This window comes from Propithecus coquereli, unplaced genomic scaffold (assembly GCF_000956105.1).
Source record: "Propithecus coquereli isolate 6110/MARCELLA unplaced genomic scaffold, Pcoq_1.0 Scaffold12, whole genome shotgun sequence".
NCBI classification, from domain to species: Eukaryota; Metazoa; Chordata; class Mammalia; order Primates; family Indriidae; genus Propithecus; species Propithecus coquereli.
Window position 1 is genome coordinate 4,369,355 of NW_012136080.1, and position 23,955 is coordinate 4,393,309.

General features: G+C 38.9%; 1 pseudogene; it reads left to right on the forward strand.

Moving 5' to 3' along the window:
* Positions 1–23,000: 23,000 nt before the first annotated feature.
* On the forward strand, positions 23,001–23,561 carry LOC105825420 (annotated as a pseudogene).
* Positions 23,562–23,955: the final 394 nt, after the last annotated feature.

Below are 23,955 nucleotides of genomic sequence, written 5' to 3' on the forward strand. Positions count from 1 at the left end.
GCATAAATATTGTATATTCATAAAATGGTACAGTGTATAGTAGTGAAATTGAATAAACTTTACATAACAATGTGAATGAGTCTCAAAATTCAATATTGAACAATAAAAGCAAATAGAAGAATCTATTTTGTATGAGTTCATTCATATAAAAAGTTAAAATAGGCAAATTAAAAATCATATTGCTTAGTAATATAGATAGATAGATAGATAGATAGATAGATAGATAGATAGATAGTAATATTTGTATTAAGCTAAAGAGCAAAAGAGAACTCTTTGGCTCTATATGGTAGAAGCCTGATCTCTGAGGCTGACTGTTCCCCTACTTACTCTTCCCAAGATATCATGAATCTTCCAATAAATTTTACTCCTCTTAAGATAGGTAGGTTTTTAGGTTTCTGATACTTATAACCAAAAGAATCCTAAATAACATAATTAGTGCATTTACTTTGAGCAAAAGTAAAAATATTGCTGTTTTTGCCTCTGGTTAACTCTGTGTGCCGACTTTCTTATATCAATGTCTTCTATAAATAAAAACAGTATTGATAACTACTCCAGGACTTCATATTTCCAAGCTTCACCACAGAATAGAATGGAAACACTTTTCCTAGGAACCAAGTTTAAAAATCTCAGGGAAGGACTCTGATTGGCCCAGCCTAAGTGAGGTGCCCACCCCTGGGCTAATCAACTGTAAGCAGAATGACAGGATCTGTAAGTTGGTGGCACCAAGTCAAGCCCCACTGATTGAATGAGGGAAGGTTTCTTCTCATCCCTCAGCACTCAGCTTGAATGTCACCTTGTCCAAAATGCCTCTCTTAATGACACCATCTAAAGTGGGTGTCCTACTCTCACGCTCTCTCACTGCACCTTCTTCATGTCTTTTGCAGCATGTACCACAATATGTGATTGTTTTACTTTTATTTATTTGTTTACCTGATGTGGTAGGCAGAATAATGGCCCCCATGCTCCAATCCCCAGAACTTATGAATACCTGTGGCAAAGGGGACTTTGCAAATGTGAGTAAGGCTATGGAATTTGAGATGAGAAGAGCATGATGGTGGGTCCAATATAATCACACGAATCCTTAAAGGCAGAAAACTTTTCTTAGCTATTCTTATGGAGAGATGTGATGGCAAAAGAAAGATCAGAGAGATGTGATGCAAGAAGGACTTGTCCGGCCATTTCTGGCTTTGACAATGGTAGAAGTGGGCCATGAGCCAAGGAATGCAGGTGATCTCCAAGAGCTGGAAAAGGCAAGGAAATGATTCACTACTATTTCTCTCTTCTTTCTGGAAGGAGGAAATCAATTCTTTCCTCTGGAAAGAAACACACCTTGATTTTAGCCCATGTTGGACTTCTGATCTATAGAATTGTAAGATAATAAAATTGTATAATTTTAAACCACTAAATTCCTGGTAATGTGTTACAGTAACATGTTACAGTAATATGAAACCAATATCCTTGGTTATTATCTTTTACTAGAAGGTAATCTTCAAGAGAGAAAGAATATGCCTGTCTTTTTTCATTGTATCTTTAATTCATAGCACAGTGCCTGGCTCTTTGGCTATTCAACTCATTTGTTGAATGAATAAGTCAGTAAATAAATGAATGAGTTAGGGAATCTTTGACTCATATACAAAAGTTCACCTCACAGTCTTCATATAAAGTGTTCACCTTCCCTTTATCACAGTCACAAATGTCGAGAATCAAATAGAAAATGAAGCAGATGATCTCAAGTTTCTCTGTATGGGTCAGAAGGGAAAACTTTAGCTGAGAGAATGTGAAAAATGAGCCCTCTTTTGCAAAGCAACAAGAATTATGCCAAGCCAAGAGAACAATCAAAGACGCTAGCAAATCATAGAGCTGAGACAGCACTTACTCTCTATTTGAGCCTTTAGATGGGATATGTTTTCAGTCAGCTGACATTTCCTATTCAATTTCCAGAAAAATCTTACTGTCAAGAGCTTGGTAAAATACTGAGTCATCCACATCCATTCCAAAATGGCTTCTTTTCTGGTGTAGTTAGATTTTATGATTTATACCCATTAATAGGAAATAGTAACTTTTCCAGAAGAAAAATAATGGCATATTCTGAGCAATGTATCCTTTTTCAGGCAATTTGTTTTTGAAGAGAAAGTTTAAATTATTCATCAGATAATTCACTCTGTCTCTATGGGTTCAATAACAGAACATCTTTAGCATTCAGAACCAACTAGTTAAAATCAGCAGCTCTCCTCCCCTGAAATAATAAGCGTTGTACCATGAAATGAGAAAGCCCTTGCAAGGAAAGGGTTAAGCAACATTATGTGAGACAGACTCAGAACTATTGAAACACCATAAAATATATGCAACAGAAAAAGTTGTCAGAAGGATAAAAGAATGATCCTTGACTATTTTCATACAAAAGTTGTGCTTCTATACCATATCCTTAACCAAAGCATATATATACATATATGCAGTAGTTCACATATAATTTATCTCTGTCTCAAAACCTGTATGTGTGGAATGGCTTTACATGGTGGTTTTGCAAGTCAAGCTCCAGGACAGAGAAACCATATCTAAGTCCAGAGTCTAGGAGCATCCACCAGCAGTAAATTGCTGTCCTCATTTGCAATTGACTACACACATCTAAACCAGCAGCCTTCCTCTCGCTTTCTTCCTTCCTTCCCCACACCAAATATTCTTAATTCCTTGAATCTCTGTCTGTCTTCATGGTAACTGTGGAGGAAATTATTTTGGAGGGAATTAAGTGGGCACAGGTGGTACTATAGCACATACTAGCTCCCAGCATAACATCTGCTTGAGATTCTTCAAAGATTCTTATTTATACAACAGTCCTCTTTGTCTTTTCTCTCCTTTTTGTAGTTTTGTGGGATTGTGTTTTTTTCCCCCTATTTTAAGTCCCAAGAAGAGAGAGGGAGTAGGGGCAGAGGATAGAGGAATTTCCATATGCTTCATTAGATGAGAGTATGTAGTTATGTCTGTGTATGATGCCAAAGTGCTCACACTTTCTAGGCAAGCATGGTCCAGCAGAGCTTTCTGTGACAATGGAAACGCTCTACGTCTGCCCCAGGTCTGTCCAATACAGTAGCCACTGGCCTCATGTGTCTAGTGAGTACTTAGATTGTCTTAGGCTAGTCTAATGACTATCCACATTTTTATTTTGTTTAATTTTAATTAATGTAAGTTTAAATAGCTACCCGTGGCTACTAGCCACCATATTGGGCAGCACAGTTCCAGACCTTTGATGAGCATTAGAATTCTAGTTCACTTTTTCCAATACTTTGCCTTATATTCAATTTATTTAATATAAAATCCTTGAATATTAAAGTTTGCATCTCAAAGGGACATTAAGGTTTTTCTAAGCATGATCATTTCCTCTCTCTCTCTCTCAAGTTCACTCCACCTTTCCTCCTCTGGAACACTCTTTTCCTGCAGTCATGTCCAATCACACATACACACACACACACACACCCCCTACACCAGAACATTAGATATCACCAAGACAGAGACGTCTGTCATTTCTGTCTAATATTTGCTTCTGAAACAAAAATATGAGAGAATAGAAAAGGGGAAAAAGTGTGATGGCTAGTCTCATAACATTTGCAGATGTAAATATTAGGGAAAGTTTATAAATACAGTGTGATGTGTACATGTAGAGACATATACTTTGACAATGACAATGTTTTGCCCAAAGTGAACTGTGTGATGAAGTGTTGTAACTAACAAAAGAAGACAAAGAAAAACAGCATTAAAGATTTTTGAAAAGTTTAACAACTTTGGAGTTTCATGAAACTTTCTTTCCTCTCAAGGGGTATTTTTCTTCCCTTAAGCCATTGTTGGTCAAGTGAATGTTTAATAAATAACTTGCTTTTATTTCTAAGTGGAAGACTGGATTGTGTGACTAATAAAGACTATTGTTTGACAGTCTTGCTGGCTGTCTTTCTACCATAGAGCTAAGAATGGTGTTGTGCCGTTCTGAATCCAACCAGATCCAAACCTTCCATCAAAAGTTAAGATTTGGTTTCTAAATTTAGTATCCATAATTTCTCAAATGTGACCACTAACAAGAAGAACAATTTCATTACAACAAAATGTTTCTCAGAAGGACATAAAAACTAGCATGCTGTTCCAGTGTTCTCTTCCTATTGAATGCTGTCTCCAACAGCAAATAGTGACATAAAGAAAAAAGCTACTAGGAAGTATGACAGATATTTGCCATGATTCCTCAAAAGCTGGACCATAACTTTGAAATCCTTTTTAGTAATGTTCTGATTCCTGCAAGAATAAGAATTGGTGCACGTGGTTTATTTGGTGGTGCAGGGACACAGGTATGCCAGTAGGGAGGTAATACAGGGAAGGAAAGGCAGCCAATAGGAGTGCATTATTAAGCCAACTACTGAAGTGAGTGACTAAAGCTTAATTCCAAGGATTTAGTGGGATACACTCTAAAATATTGGTTAAGACAGGGGAATTAGGGTATCTGTGTTCCCATAGCTGCTGGTCAGTGGATAAGGAATGCCCCAGATGGTGTGTTAATTGCAGACACATCACCTGGATGAAGTGGATTCTGTCAACCCAAGGGCAGTCCTCTGGCGAAGATGCAGGTGCTGGCCATTAGAAGAGACACTGGCATGCACCAAGATGCTGAGCTGTTCTAGGAGCATACAGGCAGAACACTGGCAGAACCTATTACATAAGTATTGATTGAGATGGAACCCTTCTTAGGACAAAGAATGATAATTTCACAGAGGGTTTTTTTAATTATTATTATTTTTTTAGTTATTCCAAGCATTCCATTTTCTAGCTGCAAGAGGGAGAAGTCTAGAATTTGGTAAATTCTTCCATATTCAATTCAGGATGTAATGAATTTCAATAATGATTTCCTTATATTTCTAAAATTAAGAAGGACTAGTATTTTGTTTTATACAGAAGCCACTCCATATTCTTGATTGTTTCAGCCATACAATATTTCCTAATTTACTTAAATTTTTCTTTATGTGGAATAATCTGAATTTTTGAAATATGCCACGTTTGGAGCCACTAATAAATGTGTCCTATACACAAAAGTCACAGAACTCCATGAAATTCCAATTGTGGACCTTCCAGGTTGCTGAGCCATACCAGGAAAAAGGATATGAAGAGCATGCAGCTTCCATCATGCTTTCATGTGTGTGTATGTTGATTTAGTGTGGTTAAAACATGAAATGATTAAATAGTAAAACCCCTCATGGATTCACTCAGGCACATACAAAGTATAATAGAATCTACTTGACAGAGACAGCACTCAACAGAGAAGCTTCTTTCTCACTCTCAGAGAAATCCAGGACTTTATATAATATCCAGGGTGAACAATATGAATCAGACCATCCAAGCCCTACCCATGAGGATGACACAGATTTGGCAGAGGGGGCTCGTGATGGTAAGGTATGGAAGGGAGAGGATGGGCTAGGCTGAGCTCAGGGGAGTTATCACAAAGACTACTCACAGAACAACAGAGCAGAAGAGACAGGTGTGATCAGGACTCAGAAAGCAGAACCAAGGTGAAGGACCACAAGACAAACCAAGCATCCAACTGGGCACAGAAATTACTGAGACACAGCCAGGAATATAGGAAAAAAAGAGGCCAAAGTAAGGAATTTCCTGAGAAACAAAAAGGTAGAGAGGAAGGGGAAAGGACTAGGAAGGGTGTGTTCTGATGACAGTGGCTCAAAGTGGTGCAGGGTCTCACCTGGGAGTGCCAGCAACCATTAGGGGTTCCTGGGGCCTTGGCACATCCTTCCAACCAGAGTTCATCATAGAGCTCTACCGAGAAGAACACATTGGCATATATGTAAACAGCAATTGAAAACGCGAGGCTCATTCAACTTCGTATTCCTTACTTATAACTGGCATATAAGACAATATACATTTGAGCTTTTGCTCCTTTGATTATTAATTTTAAAACATTTACTGACAAAAACAGCACATATTCATTGTAGAAATTTTGGAGCACACAGAAAAAAGCAAGAAAATCTAAGTCTCCAACAATCTACCTTCTCAGAAATGCTTATATATGTTTTATAGTTGTAACAAAAATAATATACAAAAGAGCAAAACATTGGTTTGTGCTGGGAATGTCATTTCCTACACTTCAGCATTACCATGTAGCTCACACTGTTAATGCTTTATTGCATGTGTCAGTCAGTGTCCCAGCAGGACACAGGTTACACAATCAAATTAGAGCAATTCAAGGAGGATTTAGTAAATGGTGGAGAGAAACTGCCATTACCCAAGAGGTAGAAAAAGCAGAGCTACTATCACTCCTAGACTTGAAGATCAGAGGGGAGGGAGCAGTTTCCAGAATGTGGAGGAAAAGTCCTGTGTGAATGGCCACCTAGGCAGGAGCTGTAATCTGAGTCAAGGGTCATAGCCAGCCCAAGGCCAACCTGCAGAAAGGGAACCTGGAGGAAATATTCACCAATCCTGTCTTCTCTTCTGATGGCCTCCTGTCAGTGTTTCTACCACCCTTGCTGACTCTACCCAGAAATCAGAGATTAAGGAAGTCTTTCCATGTAGTCCAAACAGGCCAGCATCCTGTGGCAGAAAGCAAGAAGGAAGGGTAGAGGGTGGAGGCTCTCAGGCACCGTTGTCTAAGACAGGCTACTTCTCTTGTACATTCTGGGTAGAAGAAGATGTCTATTTTTCATTCATTTAAATATGCATTTATTCAATAAAGATATTCAAACATCATGTTTATACTAGCAAAAAATTGGGATAGGGGATAACCTAAATATCCAGCAGAAGGGGATTGTGAAACGAATTTTGGTACAACAGAAGATGGGGCTCTCTGGGGGTAGTAACAATGTATATTATCCATGTAACATGTCAGTTCTCCTTTTCATTTCAGTATTCTGGAATAGTCACACTTGGAAGGAATTAAGATTATAAGGGATTAAACCACGAGTCTAAAGGTGAAAAACATTTCATTCGAATGAGTGTGGGTGATTTTCTAAGTGCCTGTGTCAATTCCTTTCTACTTCCTGTTTTCGGGGGACCTAAATTCTCTGCAGTTTGGGTCAGGTTCTGGTTTAATTCTGACTTCCTTATTTTCTTACTGGTAGTCAATATACAAATTTTGATATCAAAGAAGTTTTGGTACTTTGAGAAACAATTAGTCAAAACAGACGTGGCTTAAGCTTATTTTATAAAATAGAGATAAAATTCAATTTATCCCATTTCCATTGACTCTATCTTGCTAGTTATTTTCTTTCTCCTACTTTATATATTTTATCAAGTTTTCTTTACAGTCAACAGCTGACATAAGGTGTCAGATTTTTAGTCAAGTCTTAGTACAATAGTAGAGTGTACACAGCACACATAAGACAATATCCCTGTAGCTGCACAAATGAATAACTTTGAATAACTTTGACCCCATTTAACCAGGTAACTTTTCAGTGAGAATGGAAGATATACCCCTGTAGTCTAGGTCAGAATGACCTTGCTAAGTCCCTAAGCTAAAAGGGTTTCCAATTGTTCTTTGTATCCACCTGAATTGGTCAGCTATGTTACTTTTCTATCTAGAAGTATTTTCTGGAAAGGCCACAAAGATTAAGCTCTTTATTCAAATCATGAGACTTGTTACTTGTTGCATTTTATGTTGCAAAAAAGGTAGATTAAAGCCCTCTACTGTTGGCTTAAATAACCAACCTTACACTATGACAGAAAGTATAGGTGTTAGTGTGTATGGACTGACATAAATGTCCTTCCTCTATGTCAACACACTTTATTTAGGGTCTTATAATGAGAAGAGATAATTTGCAATAAAAATAAATATGATATTCCCTATTGTTAACAATCTCAGAAAAACTAGTATTTTCTCTTTATGGCATTTATTCAATACTCCTTCCATTAAAAGAGGGCTTTATTTTCTCAAGAGGAGAAAGAAGTAAAATCTTCCTCGGAAAATAGTGTGTTTATTGTGGAAGGTGCTTCTATTTTCTTAGCCAGTGAAATGCTGTGAGAAATGTCTTTCTGCAAGCAAAAATTGACATTATGAATACAAAACCCAGGTAATTGTGATTGTAAATCATCCCTGTTTAGATATTAATGTGCTATTTGTGGATTATTCAAAAAGTGAGTTTACAGAGATATTTTTAAGAAATTGATTTTACTACAAGGCAAAGAATCATTATAAGTATTTAAACAACAAACAGATACTTTTCAACATTATGCCCTAACCAATTCAAGTATCTCTTTTAGTTTGGGACAAGCTTTTTGCCCGTGCTTAAATATAATAATGGCTCCTTAGAAAGCATTCACAGGCTGCTGTTCATGTAGCACCATAGCCACCTGAAAACTCTGTCCCCGATTTTAATACCCTTTGTACACCTTCCTAAAAAGTTCCATAAATTGTCAATAAGCTTTACTTTTAGTTAATTTTTTATGGCACACACTTTGTCCATGAATGCTGGGGATTGGGGGAATCACATGTTTAGGACTGTGGCCATTTCAAACTAAGGGGACGCCAAATCACAAACAGTCATGCAGCTGATCCATTTTGCAATGTTGTCACACATGCCTAAGAAAATATTGTACTACCAACACAATCGTCATATTCTGCCCTGGTAATTAACCTTGTAAAGTTATTTTAAACAAGCCTCATGCATATGTCATAAAGCAAATGACAAATTAAATGTTCAGATATGATTACAGAAGCTATTTTCCTTTTGGATTTAATTCTTTTCCAGGTAGAGCTTCTGTCAAGTAACATTTTATAGATCCATAATGCTGGAAAGAACTTTAAAGACTACACATACACTTTATGTTTTTGTTTTCATTGTGTTGGATGAGGCCCAGGCAATATGATTCACCCAAGGTCACACAGCTAGTTTGTGATGGAATCAGTAATAGATTCTTCTGACCTCAAAGTTAATACTCTTTGCTCTGGTCTTTGTCATAGTGAATTAAGCATATGGTCCAACTTGAGGAGAGGAAACATTTGGCCTTATGGATTAAAAACAATCATATGTATATGCCTCTGAAAAATGTCCAAGACACACTCCTGTTCTACCTCTTCTTTGCCTTTTGTTTGGCTTCTATGTCAACTAGACCTCATCTAGGAACATTCCCAATTTTTCAAACTCACTAAAACCTCCAAAATTCCCTTCATCTTAACTAACTCACTTTGACTTAGCCCATGAGCTTCAATACTGTCTCTCACGCTACCTTAGTCATTGTTCTCCATCCCATTAGGCTGATGTGAAAAAAGATAAATTGTTTGCCTTTGGTAAAGGGCACATGAAGATATGTTCCAGACAGGCAAATCATAAGACATGTGGTATTGCCAATCAAGGAGCTGAATACACACAGAATGAATATCCTATTCACATTATGTATGTAGGGCAATAGCAAAATGAAAGTAAACTGGAAAGACAGAGACTCATTTCCACTAAGCTTGCTACCTACTAATTTTTAGACTCTAGAATCATATTATCACGGTCAACATATTTACCCACATCATCTTCCCTTTGGTCCTAATACTTCCACTCCACAGCTAATGTATTTGTGGCAAGGATGATTTAATACCCCCTAGATAGTCACTTAACTACTGTCTTTAGCTATCATTCTCATCCTCCAGTTCTAAAATTTAGGAACTCAGACCCAACCTACAAATCATTAGTGATAAAATTAATCTTTCTTTGTTTCAGTCTCATACAGCAATTCCTCCTGATCCTGAAATGTATTTAACGTGGAAAAAAAAATTACAATGAACATGTATTTTATATGTTATTATGTGTTATGACATAAAAAAAAACCCCTGAGAGATAGATTAGAAGAAAAAATTGGAGTGACTTTCACAATGATTGAGAGTTTCTAAATCTCTTTCCCCTGTAGCTTTAGCTTTGGGGCTCTAGTATTTTATGAAGATGTACCAGGCAGCTAGGACAGCCCCATTTCTCTGCTCCAGTTTTACACAGCCAGTTGTAGGTAAATATAAATATCTAATAAATGCACCATTAAATAAATATTCAATTTTTCTCCTGACCACAACTGGCCACAAATATGCAGATGGATGGAAAGAGGTCACTCAACAGAAGTAGGGAGAGTAATTCTACTTCTCTCCTTTATCATTCCTGAAGTGGGACAGTAGCTCACTATTCCCTTGACCTTACTTTTACAAATTCTAAGTACATTTGGTTTTATACTCACAGACACACAGGCATGCACACCCACACATTTCCTCAAGTGAAAGCAAATTAAGAAAGAAGCTCTTTCATGTGCTACTTCCACCTTTTCCTGTGATGTTTATGTTTTGTAATTCGTATCTGTGTGGCCAGAAGGAGTGTGAGGGTGACAAAGTTGTAGGAAGATGCCATTATTGCCCCTCCAATACCCTCAAGCATTCTGTCTACACAGGAAAGGCTGCTTACTTCAAACACCTGTGACTCTCTACCTGGGGGCTCTTTTCTGGTCATGGGACTGAAACATAGCCCACTTTCAGGTCAAGCCAGAAGCTCCAGGGATTTAACACCCCTGGAAGCAGCTCTCAACAAATTACAGAGGGAAAGTCAGAGGACAAATACTCCAGTTTTTTCGTGCCTCAGTGAGATAACCCCAAAGCGTGTTCTACAATACAGACCAAAGTTCCACAGCAGGACTGAGCTCCGGTTTCCCACAGGGGTAAACACTCAACAACTCACACTTTATTGGCTTCCTCTCCTTCCCTATTTCACTTTTTCACAAACCTATTGGTGTTTATAGGGATCAGCTTCCAACAAACTACTTGTACTTGGATCCTTGTCTCAGAGTTGGATTCTGGAAGAACACAGACTGAAACAAGCATAGTGGCTGCAAATAGAGGCTCTGGACCTTACTTCCAACTCTAGCTCCCCACATCCTAACTGCACAACTTATGAACAAGTTTTCCAAGCTTTAGTTTCCTAATCTTTAAAATGAGAGTAAGAGCAATAAGATTAGTTGAGGAATCATAGAAGTGTTTATCACGGTAAATGGTACATAGTAAGTATTTAATACCTGTTGATTATTTGTCTTGATTATCTATTGCTGCATAACAAATTAACCCAAAACTTAATGGCTTAAAAGAACCTTTTTGTTTTGCTCATGATTTTGTGGAAAGTATTCTTCTGAATGGCTCTCCCTTGGAGTCTCTCATGTAGTTGTAATTGGAAAGAGGACAAGAGTCATCTTAAGTCTCAACTGGGTTGTACATTCTGGATGGCTCCTTCACAAGGCAGGAAGTTGATTCTGGGGCTGTGGATCTGAGCACCTATGCATAGTGTTTTCTATGTGATTTGGGCTTCTCACAGCATGGTGACTAGATTCCAAAAAGAGGCAGCCGAAAAGTGAAGGTTCCAAGAGACCCAGGTGGAAATTGCATAACTTTCCTCAGCTAGTCTCGGAAGTCATACAGCATCACTTACACCACATTCTATCGATTGCCACTGGTAGTCCAAGACTGGCCCAGATTCACGAAGAGGGGAATTGGATCTCAGCTCTTGATGGGAGTAGTGTTCAAGAATTGTAGCCATTTTAATCTGCTATATTATTATTATTACTATTTACTATGATCAGCTTCTTCTGGCTGTGAGAGGTCACCAAATATTTTTTAAGTAATTAATGCAATTGTATATACATCACCCCATCATCAATCCCATTCAGCCGGTTGCTAAGTCCCATCTATTCTATCCACAAACCTTCCCAATACATGCATAATATCTTTGGATATGTTCCATTTTCTCCCTTATTATTGGTCCAACCCTCGTGGTTTGTGCCTATATTATCTTGCACCTGCACTCTTGTTATGAGGCTCTAACTAGTCTCCTGATCTCTAGCCTCTTCTTCATCCAATTCACCTTATACTTGACCCCCAGATTAATCTTCCTAGGGCTCTACTCTAATCAGGTTTGAATTCCTCAATGCTTTCTCATTGCCTGCTTAATAAAATCAAGACCTTGTGCCTTAGAACTCAATGTCCAGTCCAGCTTTCCAGCATCGCCTCCAATTATTCTCCTTCCTGAATGCTTTGTTTCAACAAACCAGACAACCCATTGTTTTCCACAGTCAAATAACAATTTCACTCATTCATATCTTTGACCCTAACTATGTCACTGCACTTAAGCCTCATCAAAACCCGTGAAGTATGCATCATTATCTCATTTTATGAATGAGTATAGCATGAATTTTGTACCAGCACCACCATCTCCCTTTACAGATCAGCACTGCGAAGTTTTAAAAAATTAAGGATAATGATAGTAATAATATAATAATGATTCTTACACTAGAACAGATACTGTTCTAAGTGTTTTACATGTATTAACTTGCTTAATCTTCATGACAATCCCATGAAGCAGATTCTATCATTACATCATTTTATACTAAGGCTCAACTTGCAGCTACTTGATAGATTGAACTGTCCAGTCCATCTTGCTGTCTCCCCACATACACAGACACAGTGAAATGTTGGATAAACAGTAGTATGTTTTAAATATGATAGCCAATCTTTAAAAAAAAAGGACAAGAAATCACCAAGGGGCTAGAAACAAAGAAGGACCCAAAGGCATAAACTTTAAGTCAATGTCATTGCCAACCCCATTAAAAAGTAGGCAAAATACATGAACAGCTTTGCAAAAGAAGATAGACAAATGGCCAATAAACATGAAAAAATGCTCAATGTCACTAATTATCAGGGAAATGCCAATTAAAACCACAATGAGATATCACCTTACCCCAGTCAGAATGGCTTTTATTAAAAAGTCAATAGATGCTGGCGTGGATGCAGAGAGAGAGGAATGCTTATACACCATGGCACGGTGGCTCATGCCTGTAATCCTAGCTTTCCAGGAAGCCAAGGTGGGAGGATAGCTGCACTTCAGGGGTTCAACACCAGCCTGAGCACAGTGAGACCCTGTCTCTAGAGACAGGAAACAAACAAAAAAAGGCCAAAAATGTACACAAAACCACAAACCCAGCCGGGTGTTGTGGCATGCCTGTAGTCCCAGCTACCCGGGAGGCTGAGGCAGAAGGATCACTCACAGCCTAGGACCTGGAGCTTGTGGCGACTACAATCACTACACTCTACCCAGGGACACTGAGTGACACTCTATCTCAACAACAACAACAACAACAAAAACAGGGAAACTGATGGAGCACCTACTTTAAAAAAAAAAAGAGAAAGATTACAAATTAGTACAACCTTTATGGAAAACAGTATGGAAATTCCTCAAAGAACTAAAAGTAGAACTACCATTTGATCCAACAATCCTATCATTGGGCTGGGTATTTACCCAAAGGGAAAGAAATCATTTTATTAAAAAGACACGTGCACTTGAATGTTTATTGCAGGACAATTCATAATTGCAAGTATGCAGAATCAATCCAAGTGCCTATCAATTCATGAGTGAATTAACACAACATGGTATATGTATACTATAGAATACTACTCAGCCATGAAGAAGGATGAATTAAGTCCTTTTGCAACAATTTGGATGGAACTGGAGACCATTATCCTAAGTGAAGTATCTAAAGAATGGAAAAACAAACACTACATGTGCTCACTATTAAACTGGAACTAACTGATGAGCACACATGTGCACAGAGGGAAGTAAAACTCAGTGGAAATCAAGCAGGGGGGAGTGGAGCAGGGAGGATAGGCAAAAACCTACCTAATGGGTACAATGAACACTATTTGGGTGATGGGCACACTTATAACCCTGACTTAAGCATAACAAAATTGATACATATAACCAAAAATATTTTTACCCCTGTAATATTTTGAAATAAAAAAACAAAACAAAACAAAAAAATGTGGATGACTGTAAATAAGCATTGGCTCTTAGAGGAAAAATGACAAAATAAATAATAATTATAGCAATAACGATCATAATAATGGTTTAAATGTGGAACTAAATTATGGGAAGACAATATTTTGGAAACTAAGAGTGTGATTTAAAAGATTCTGAAATCCTTGTAAATTCTTTCTTTGAGAAACACAAAAATATTATCTTCAAACTTTAACAATATTTTCTCATTGAAGTATAAACATTAATCATTTTAAAGTCAATTTTGTATTTTAAAAATATCAAAATATAATAAAATGTTAAAGGAGTAAGAAAAACCCAATCCATTAAGGTAGCAAAGACAGAGAGGGGGAGAAGCAAAGATAATACATGGTAAATATAAAATACAAATAGAAATATGCCCAAGTATATAAGTAAGCTTCAATAAATATAAACAAAAAAGACAAATATTCCCATATTGTTTATGAGGGACATAAAACATAATCAGACCTAAAGATTGTGTCATGGTTGATTTTGGGTGTCAACTTGACTGGATTATGGGAAGCTAAGATAGCTGGAAAAGCATTATTTATTCTCCGTGCTTCTGAGGGCACTGAGCCCATCCCTCTTCAGCTAAAGGGGAAACCCAGGTGGTTTTGCTTTTGATTAGAATGATTGGGCAGCCCCAGGTGTATCTGCGATGGTGTTTCCAGAGCAGATTGGCAAGTGTGTCTCTGGATAGAGTGGGGAAGATCCACCCCCAGTGAGGGTGGGCACCATCCAATCAGGCAGGGCCTGAAAGGAAAAAAAAAAAATCAGAGGACGGGTGAATTCTCATTACACCCTTCTTCCCCTGTTCTTGAATGTCAGAACTCCAGCTTCTCCACCCTTTGGACTTGAGGACTCAACGTGAGCAGCATCTCCAAATCTCAGGGCTTTGGCTTCAGAATGAGAATTACACCACTGGATTCCTTGGTTCTGAGGCTTTTGGACTTGGACTTAGCCATACTAGTGGCTTTCCTGGTTCCTCAGCTTGCAGATAGACTGTCGTGGACTTCTCAGCCTCCATAATCAACTGAACTAATTCATCTTGTAAGTCCCTTTTCATAATCTCTCTGTACGTCCTATCAGTTCTGCCTCTCTAGAGAACCATAACTGAGACAAGTTGTAAGTATGGAAGAAGGAAGAGACATGCTGGAAAACACAGACCAAAATGAACTACTATAACAATATTAATATGGAACAAGATAGACTTTAAAACCTAGAGCATTATTAGGTATGAAGAGAATCATTACTTAATATTAAAAAGAACAGTTTGCCCAGAAAGGTAATACTATCCTGATTCTCAACATACATAAGCATAAATAGAAGGACTTCTAGGAAACTGACAAATGTTCAAAGATAGGCGAAGATTTTTTACGCATCTCCTTCAGAAACTGGTAGGTCAGCCAGACAAATTAAGAAACTTGACAAGTGTATGGAATGAGTTATGGAATAAAGTTTCAAGCCAGGTTGTCTAAACCAAAACCTGACTCCACTGCATTGATGCACTTTGTCCCTCCCATCTCTGTATGTTCAAGTCTTAAGGAGTCTTCAAGTTTCAGCTTATATAAGTCTTTTGTGCACCCTTCCCCCTTAACTCTTTCCATAGCCATGAGGCATCCTGCTACTACCACTAATGGTGGTTATCACTGTTATAAGTACTTTACATATTAATCTTCACAATGCTGTATTATTATCTCCATCCTACAGGTGAGTAAACTCACACATAGTGAAGACAGCTCTTCACTCTGCTCACCCAAAGCCTTTCCCTCTGCCTCTCTGGTAGCATGTACCTCTCTGTGTGGCTTTATTGTTACCCACACCCATGTGTCTTATCTGTCCTGATAGAGTTGAAGCTCTTTAAGGAAACAGGACGTTCTTTATGCATCTTTGTAATACCTATCCTCCAGACCCTGTTCCCCATTGTCTAGCAAGCTTCTTCACCCATAGTAGGTGTCTAATAATGTATTTTGAATGAATTATGGTTTTGTTTTGTTAGATGTAATTTGCTTTGGGTTTTCGAGGAAAGGTAAATGTAGTCATGAGGTTTGCATAAACGTATTTTGGCAGAGGAAGTAGATGTGGAAATTAAATAATCCTTATTTGTGCTTAGCCACCATAATCCCTTATGCCACTTGCCAAATATGATGATTTCTGGAAAACCTACATAACTTATAAACTAGACATGGCTTCTGCCCTCTGGAAGTTTATATTTCAGAGACAACATGGTAAGTAAAGGATGGAAGGCTTGAATGGCCACATATTACTCTGGTTGAGGATACCTATTCTCCCTTCCTCTGTCTTTCTTTTCTTTCTTTCTTTCTTTCTCTCTTTCTTTCTGTCTTTTTTTTTCTTCTTTTCTGTTTTGTTTTGGGGTTTTTTTTGGACACAGGGTCTCACTCTGTTGCCCAGGCTAGAGTTCTGTGGTATCATCATAGCTCACTGCAACCTCAAACTCCTGATCTCAAGCGATCTTCCTGCCTCAGCCTCTGAAGTAGCTGGAACTACAGGCACACACCACCATGCCAAGCTAATTCTTTATTTTTTGTAGAGACAGGGTCTTGCTATGTTGCTTAGACTGGCTGGTCTTGAACTACTGGCCTCAAGCAATCCTCCCACCTCGGCTTCCCAAAGTGCTGGGATTGGCCACCTATTCATTTTTCAAGGTAATACTTACGTATACTAATTCATTTCATCCTTACAACAACCCTTTGAGTTAGGTGCTATTGTTTTCCACATTTACAGGCACGGAAACTAAGAATAGAGCAATTATGTAACTTGCTCAAAGTCACAAAGGCAATAGTTGTGGGAGGTGGGATTTTTGACCCTGACGATGTAGTACCACAAATTGCACTCTACACTATGTCATCTCTAACAGGACTATATGGTTATATGGATAGCAAATCATTAATTTAAAAAGGAAAACCACAGCCATGCAAGAATCCTGCCCCCTGGACACCTCAAACAGCTGCAATTGTCACCAGATGCAATGCCTCTCATTAATGGCAGTGTATGTTCCCCTGACCTTCTATTATTTATGTCAGGTTTGGCCATTTGATTTGATTAAGCCAAAGGAATGCAGGTATATGAGATAGTGTGCCAATTCAGCCCTAGGCCTTGGAATATTTCGTGTATTTCCACTCGTCTCTCTTGCACTTGTGCCATTGCCATGATAAGAACATGCCTTGGTTAGCTACTGATCCAAAAAGTATTAGAGATCCTTGCAGCAGAAATGGACCTAACCTGCAGCTTGTAGCCAAGCCTATATGAGCCCAGCCTAGATCGGCCAAAACCTAGCTGTCCCACAGACACTGTAATAAATGATTTTAAGCAACTGAGCTAGAGTGGTTTGTTATACAGCATTATTGTAGATAGCTAACTGATACAGGCCGGCAGTAGGGGTTATAGCACTTGAGCATCAATGACTCATCTTCCTCTTTCTTCCTGATAATAGAAATGCCTGGGGCAAGTAGGTGTGGGGTTCGAATTAGGAGAATAAATGTCAGAATCAGAAAAAGATACATTTGGGACTCTTCATTTTCTGCCATGTTGGCATTTTACTTACATATTAAAAGTCCCTGAAATATCGCTTGTTGGCTGTGCTGTCACGATCCATTCTATAGACATTTTGATGCACTTTATTACAAACTTTAAAATCATATTAGCAGCTGTTATTTTATATCACAATGGATTAATAAGATGCGTTTTCACAAATAAGACACATTTTAGATAGTTTTGAAAAAATTTCAGTGTGAAAATCTTATGCCAGGATTTCACATTTTAAATGACACATTTCCAAATAGCCTAAAGTGAAAATGCTCTAGTAATATGCCTATTTCTACTGAGCTTGAAACTATCAGCCCCCCAAAAACCCAGGAAACACATAACCTTCCTACATATTGTGTTGTTTTCTATTGTAGCATATGACATTCAAGGAAAATATATCTCTTGGTTCTTGTTGCAGGGGAGTTCAGTGAGTAGCACTGAAAAAAAATAACAAAAATATTTTTTCAGTTTTCAATTGCAATACTTATGCAACACACATGAGAATTATCAGAAAAGTATTTATTCCCCTTCAAATATAAGAATAATGGAATGGTCTATTACATTTTCATGTGAAATAATTAGTAAAGATTAGGAGTTTTTTTTTCTTGGAGGCAATCCTGCTTCCTATGGTGTTGCTAAGGAATAAAGAATTTTCCTTCCAACTGATCTTAAAAGAGATATCTAAGATCTATATCGCCTGTTTATGGATTACAGCTAACTTTATAGTCGTGCGTAAACTGTACATTTGAGTGCAGTAAGGCACGTCCCCTGTCTCACAATAAAAATATTATGGAACATTATATTTCCATATAGTAATGGTACTCTTATTTTACTAGTAGAAAGGTACAGTACTAATTTAATTGACTAACATAAAAGTCTCTCAAGTAAGATCAATACTTTATTTTCTCAACAGTTTTCACAAACGAAGATTTAATTCCACCTGCGTTCATTTGCCCCCAGGACAGCAACAAGGGGCAGGACTGCTGACCACTCTGCTCTCTGTGGCACAGAGTGAAACCTTCCGAGCAACTTCATAACGTGAGCAGCGGCTCTCAACCTCGCTGAGCATTGCAATCACCAGGAAAGCTTGTAAAAGACACCAATGCCCAAGCTCCTCCTCAGATCAATTAAATCAGAATCTCTGGGGATGGGTTTGGGGTATTATTATGTTTTTAAGCTCCCCAGGTGATTCAAATGTGCCTCCTGGCTTGTCATCCATTGACTCTGCCTCTGAATTTTAGGGGGACTGACACAAGCTAAGATCTCAGGTAGACAGGCTTGCTTGGTGCCTGCCCCGCATTCCTGCTCTGGTTGCTAAGGGCAAAAATTCCCCGCTCAGTGCCCATGCTAGGCAGTTTTTCTTGTTGGTGGTGGTATTTTTTTTTTTCCTTTGTACATTGTGGATCTTTATTGCCATTGCTTCAATGCTTTTGAGTGCAGAACTCCCATCGACATCGGTGGGGGTGCTGCTCCTGGAACGAGTTCAGAATGCACAATTGAAAGCTCCTTGGTGCAGTTGGAGAGGGAATCTTGCCCTGAGCTTTTTACACACACCAGGGTTTAGGTTTCTTTCTTTCTTCCTTTACTTCCTTCATTTTAATTTTGCATCCTAACGTCTGTACCTTGTGATTGTGAATTTTGACTTTGAAGTCGCTCCTTTACTTTCTCTAAACTTTGCACATATTGTCATTTTCTCTTTAAGTCTCATTGAGGTTCGCCCTAGGGTAGTTTTTCCTCTGAATCAGCAGAAGTACGTATAGAGAGATAGGCCAAGTTTCACTCCCGACCAGAGTCAGAGCTTGGGCCAGTGAGGTTAATGGGTTAGGACTCACATTCCTCCTCCATGCAATGAACATACAAACAAGAGAAACTTTTCCATTCCCTTGGATAATGAGACTTTGTAAATCCAGGCAGATCTCTTGGAGTCTAATGACATTGGGCATATGACTACCTTGTAGTTCATGAGGAAAACGTTATTTCACGAATGTTTTTAGTAGGGGAAGAGGAAACGGGGACAATTGCCTGGGAATTTCTCTAGATTTCCAATTTCCATGGGAGAGATATGCGTGAAAAGCCCTGGGTGAGAAGCACCCCATTTCATGAGATTCATAGTCTACCTTCTCCTATCCAGAAAGGAAACCTACAAGGTGTATATATTGATAGTGGGGCCCTTATGCCTCAGGAGCACCACCAGAATGCTATCCTGTTATAATGGATGATGTGAAATGATGCATCTACTCCTACAATATACAGTCCAAATAGGGCTATCCTTGGTTGGAAGAGAGGGAACCCAATCTAGCTACACAAGAGGCTTTGAGTGTGTGTGATTATGATGTCTCTCAGTTGGTTCGTAAAGTACTCACAATAGCATTAGTTTATATAACACGGCACCACTCCAGTCATTTTCTCAGGAAAATGTCGAGAATTTTTTGATGGAGAACACTTTGTTTCCCCACCACCATTTTTTTTTTTTTTTTTTTTTGGATAATAACCATTCTTCAAATTCTCTAATCCAGAAAAATCTAGGATGCCATGATAGTTCTCATTACTGAAATTCCAAATTACTGACTTTCTTTCCTTAGAGGAAAATGAATGTTTTCACTTGTGATTATATTGCCCAGTTGGTACTCTGCTCCAAACTCTTGACATTGAAACTGATGGCAGAGCTCTCACTGGCAGTGACAGAGCTCTCACTCCAGTGATTGGATCTCATAAAACCTATCAGGAGAGTCCACCATGGTGAATGATTTTTTAAAATTTAGTCATTTAGGGGCTCTTTTTCAGATAAGGTATTTGAAATATTTTAAGAAATGGGGAAGGTGGAATTCCGAATTTAGTCGAATACTTATGTCTTTTTGTTATTTTCAGATGGAAATCACATCTCAACATTATTTAGTGTATTTCTTCCAAAAGAAGCCTTGAAAAAAGGTAATTGGCATTTTAAAATTAATACAAAAACCTCCATACTTCAATTGTTATTTTTTTCTGCCTGCAACTAAAAGGAAGCAGGCTGTGATCAATTTATTTGAGCCAGTAAATGCTAAACTTAGACACAAGGTTGGTTAAGGATACTTCTGATAATAAAAGAAAAGGGAGCCAAATTGTTAAGAATTACTGCTTTTTTTTCTTATTTGCTACTCTTTAGTTCAGTGCTATTGGAAATAGAGATCTTTGAAAGATCATAGATTTTTGCTATGAATTATTTAGTAAAACAAAGCAAAAGGACAAGTCCATTTCCTTCTTTAAATCTGACATACCACTGCTCTCACAGCGAAAAAGATTCAAGTAATGCTACATTCACAGTCATTCTGGTGTGAGAGAAGCAGCAAGGTATGCCTTCCACAAGCCACTTCTCCATTCAGTACGAAAGCTTTGCACAAACAGGGTGTAAAAGGTTGTGAATGGAGATAATCCAGAGAAAGAAGCTTCACTGTGCAGTATCTAAGCCTGCTGCAAACGTGCTGAGCTTGGCAGAAGGCTGGGAGAGATATCTAAGTAAGCAGTGAGCAGTTAAAGTACAGCCACACTTTTTTAAAATAAATCAGGTGCATTGCTTAGCTGATCAGAGCACTAAAGCCAAAACAGGTCTTTAAGAGGCCCCCAAAACATTTACTCAAATATTGGCTAAATCAGTAGCTTTTTAATAAAAATGGCCAATGAATGGGTTTAGAAGGCACAGGGTAAAAGGGAGAGAAAGAGGAAAAGAAAAGAAATGACTATAAAGGAAAAAACACATCCAAGTGTAGATAGTACATAATTGAGAATAAAGAATATATGGGTGAAAAGGTCAATATCCGAGTAACAGAAAAAAGAGGCTAACTGGAGCAGTCCCTGATCTATGAACCAGTTAAGTGCTGGAAATCACACTCTGTGCACCCCCCTGCACACCAGGACTCCCCAAACATTTTCCCTGCAAAGGACAGTGAATATACTCCTTGGAGACTCTGGGGGCGGAACATGTAGCAATCATACAAATCAGTTATTTTATCTTTAAAATAAATGCAAATTTTATATTCTAATCTCAATTTTACCCATACTTATCCATACTGGTTTTCCTTCAAATCTAGATAGCCCAGGTCAAGGCTCTCATTAAGGATATAGCTTTGTAAGGCCCTTAGTACAAACTATAACCCTCAGTGCACATAGTTCAGATCAGAGATAAGGGAAGAGGAAATGGATTTTTAGCTACTAATAATAAGAGGCCTTGGCCTGCAGAGAAGACTGAGTAAAAAGGGTACCAAGAGCTTAGAGGGACAAAGAAGCTTGGGCTTCTGTGAACATTTCATCACAGGTTCTGGGCCACAGCAGACATAACACTGATGTGTGAAAGCAAGTCAATGCCTGAGAAAGGAAAATTGCAAGGGTAGATATAAGGACAGCTATCATGTGAGTAAAATAGTAACAGACACACTTTCAATCCAATGCTTTCTCCAGGTTTTTGATGTTGTTGTTGTTTGAAACAGACTATTGCTCTGTGGCCCTGGCTAGAGTGCAATGGCTGCATGATAGCTCACTGCAACCTCAAACTGCTGGGTTCAAACGATCCTCCTGCCTCAACCTCCTGAGTAGCTGGACTACAGATGTGTGCCACTGGATAATTTTTTCTATTTTTAGTAGAAACTGGGTCTTGCTCTTGCTCAGGCCGATCTTGAACTCCTGACCTCAAGCCATCCTCCCACCTTGGCCTCCCAGAGTGCTAGGATTACAGGCGTGAGCTACCGCACCTGGCCTCAATGCTTTCCTCAATCTCCACTCCTGATACCACTCAATCTAGTCCACTGAATCTAGTTACTAAACTCTAGTTTTAATCAGAATCACTTGAAGATCTAGTCAAAACACAGATTCCTGAGCCCCATCCGTAGGGTTTCAGATTCAATGGGTCTGGAACAAGGCCTGAAAATTTGCATTTGTAACACGTTCCCAGGTGATGCTGATACTGCCATCCTGTGGGCTACACTTTGAGAAGAACTGGTCTAAACGATTTTTTGTTCACTGACCCAGGGAATGGATGCATAATGGAAATCTGAGGAACAATTCTGAGATTTGAATTTTAAACCCTAGACTTTGGAGAAAATAAAAAGGCCTCTTGGCGTAGACAAAGATTTGGAAAAATACTGAAAGAGTTGGAAGCAAGTTTTCCTTCCCTGGGGGGAATTACTTAGAAATTAGATGACTGGTAAGGCCCCTGAGAAATGAGTCTGGATTCTGACACTTTCACTACTGAGTCTGGAGTTGGAGAAAGGGGGGAAATGAGAGTTGATGAGATGTGAAAGATAGGGAACCTGTGCCCCAGGCCCCAAGTAGAACCCTGGTAATGTGGGAAGATGGGAAGACCTCCGAGAAGATACAGGTACATGGTGTGTCTGAGCCAAGAGTTGGCAAACTTTTTCTTAAAGAGCCAGGAATAAATATTTTAGCCTTTGTGTGCCATACAGTCTCTGTCACAACTACCCAATTCTGTCATCAGCACAAAAGTAGCTACAGACAATACGTAAATGAATGGATGTGGCTATGTTCCAATAAAACTTTATTTACATAAACAGGCAATAGACCAGGTTTGGCCTGTGGGCCATAGTTTGCCCATTCCTGGTCTAAACCAACCTTCTCCAGTGTCATGGGGCCCTACAAGTCCCCATCATGCATGAATGCATGCCCATCCATGCTGACCAGGTTGGTGCCCAAATTGGCAATGCCTACTGGGAGCTTTACTGCCTGTAACACGGCATCCAGCCTGGTAGCCAAATGCCAAGTGACAATACCATTGGGTGAGGAGATGACTCCTTCAACACCTTCTCCAGTGAGACAGGCACTGCCAAGCATGTGTCTAGGGCAGGGTTTGTAGACCTGGAACCCATTGACATTGTCATTGACAAAGTTTTCTCCAGCTCCTACTGCCAGCTCTTCCACCCCGAGCAGCTCATCTCAGGCAAGGAAGATGCTGTCAATAACCATGCCTGTGGACACTACAGCATTGGCAAGGAGATCATTGACCTTGTCTTGGACTGAATTTGCAAGCTGGCCGACCAGTGCACAGATCTTCAAGACTTCTTGGTTTTTCACAGCTTTGGTGGTGTTCACCTCCTACTGATGGAACATCTCTCTGTTAGTTATGGGCAGAAGTCCAAGCTAGAATTCTCCATTTACCAAGCCCCCCAGGTTTCTGCAGGTATCGTTGAGCCCTACAACTCTTTTTTTTAAAAAAAAGACAGGTTTCTGTCTTAGTCCTATATTTTCAAGAATGATATATTTTCCTTTTTTGTTAATTTGACATTTTTTCTCTGAAACCTGATACATATTTTACACTTATGGCACATCCCTAGCCACATTTCAAGTGCTCAATAGCTACACTTTCAGCTAGTAGCTGCCATGTTCAACAGTGAAGCTGTAGACACCACAATCTTCCCTTTTACCCCTTCCCAGGACTGTCAGACCAGCCCCACCAGCCCTGCCCTGACTGACTCAGAATGAGTTCAGAAGAAGGTTATTGTGTAGGGAGAATGCAGGCCTCAGCTGTTGGAGGCCTGGGAGGAGAGTGAGGGAAGGAAATCAGAAAGTCTCCCTTTAGATGTAGTAAGGAGACCAGGAGGACAAA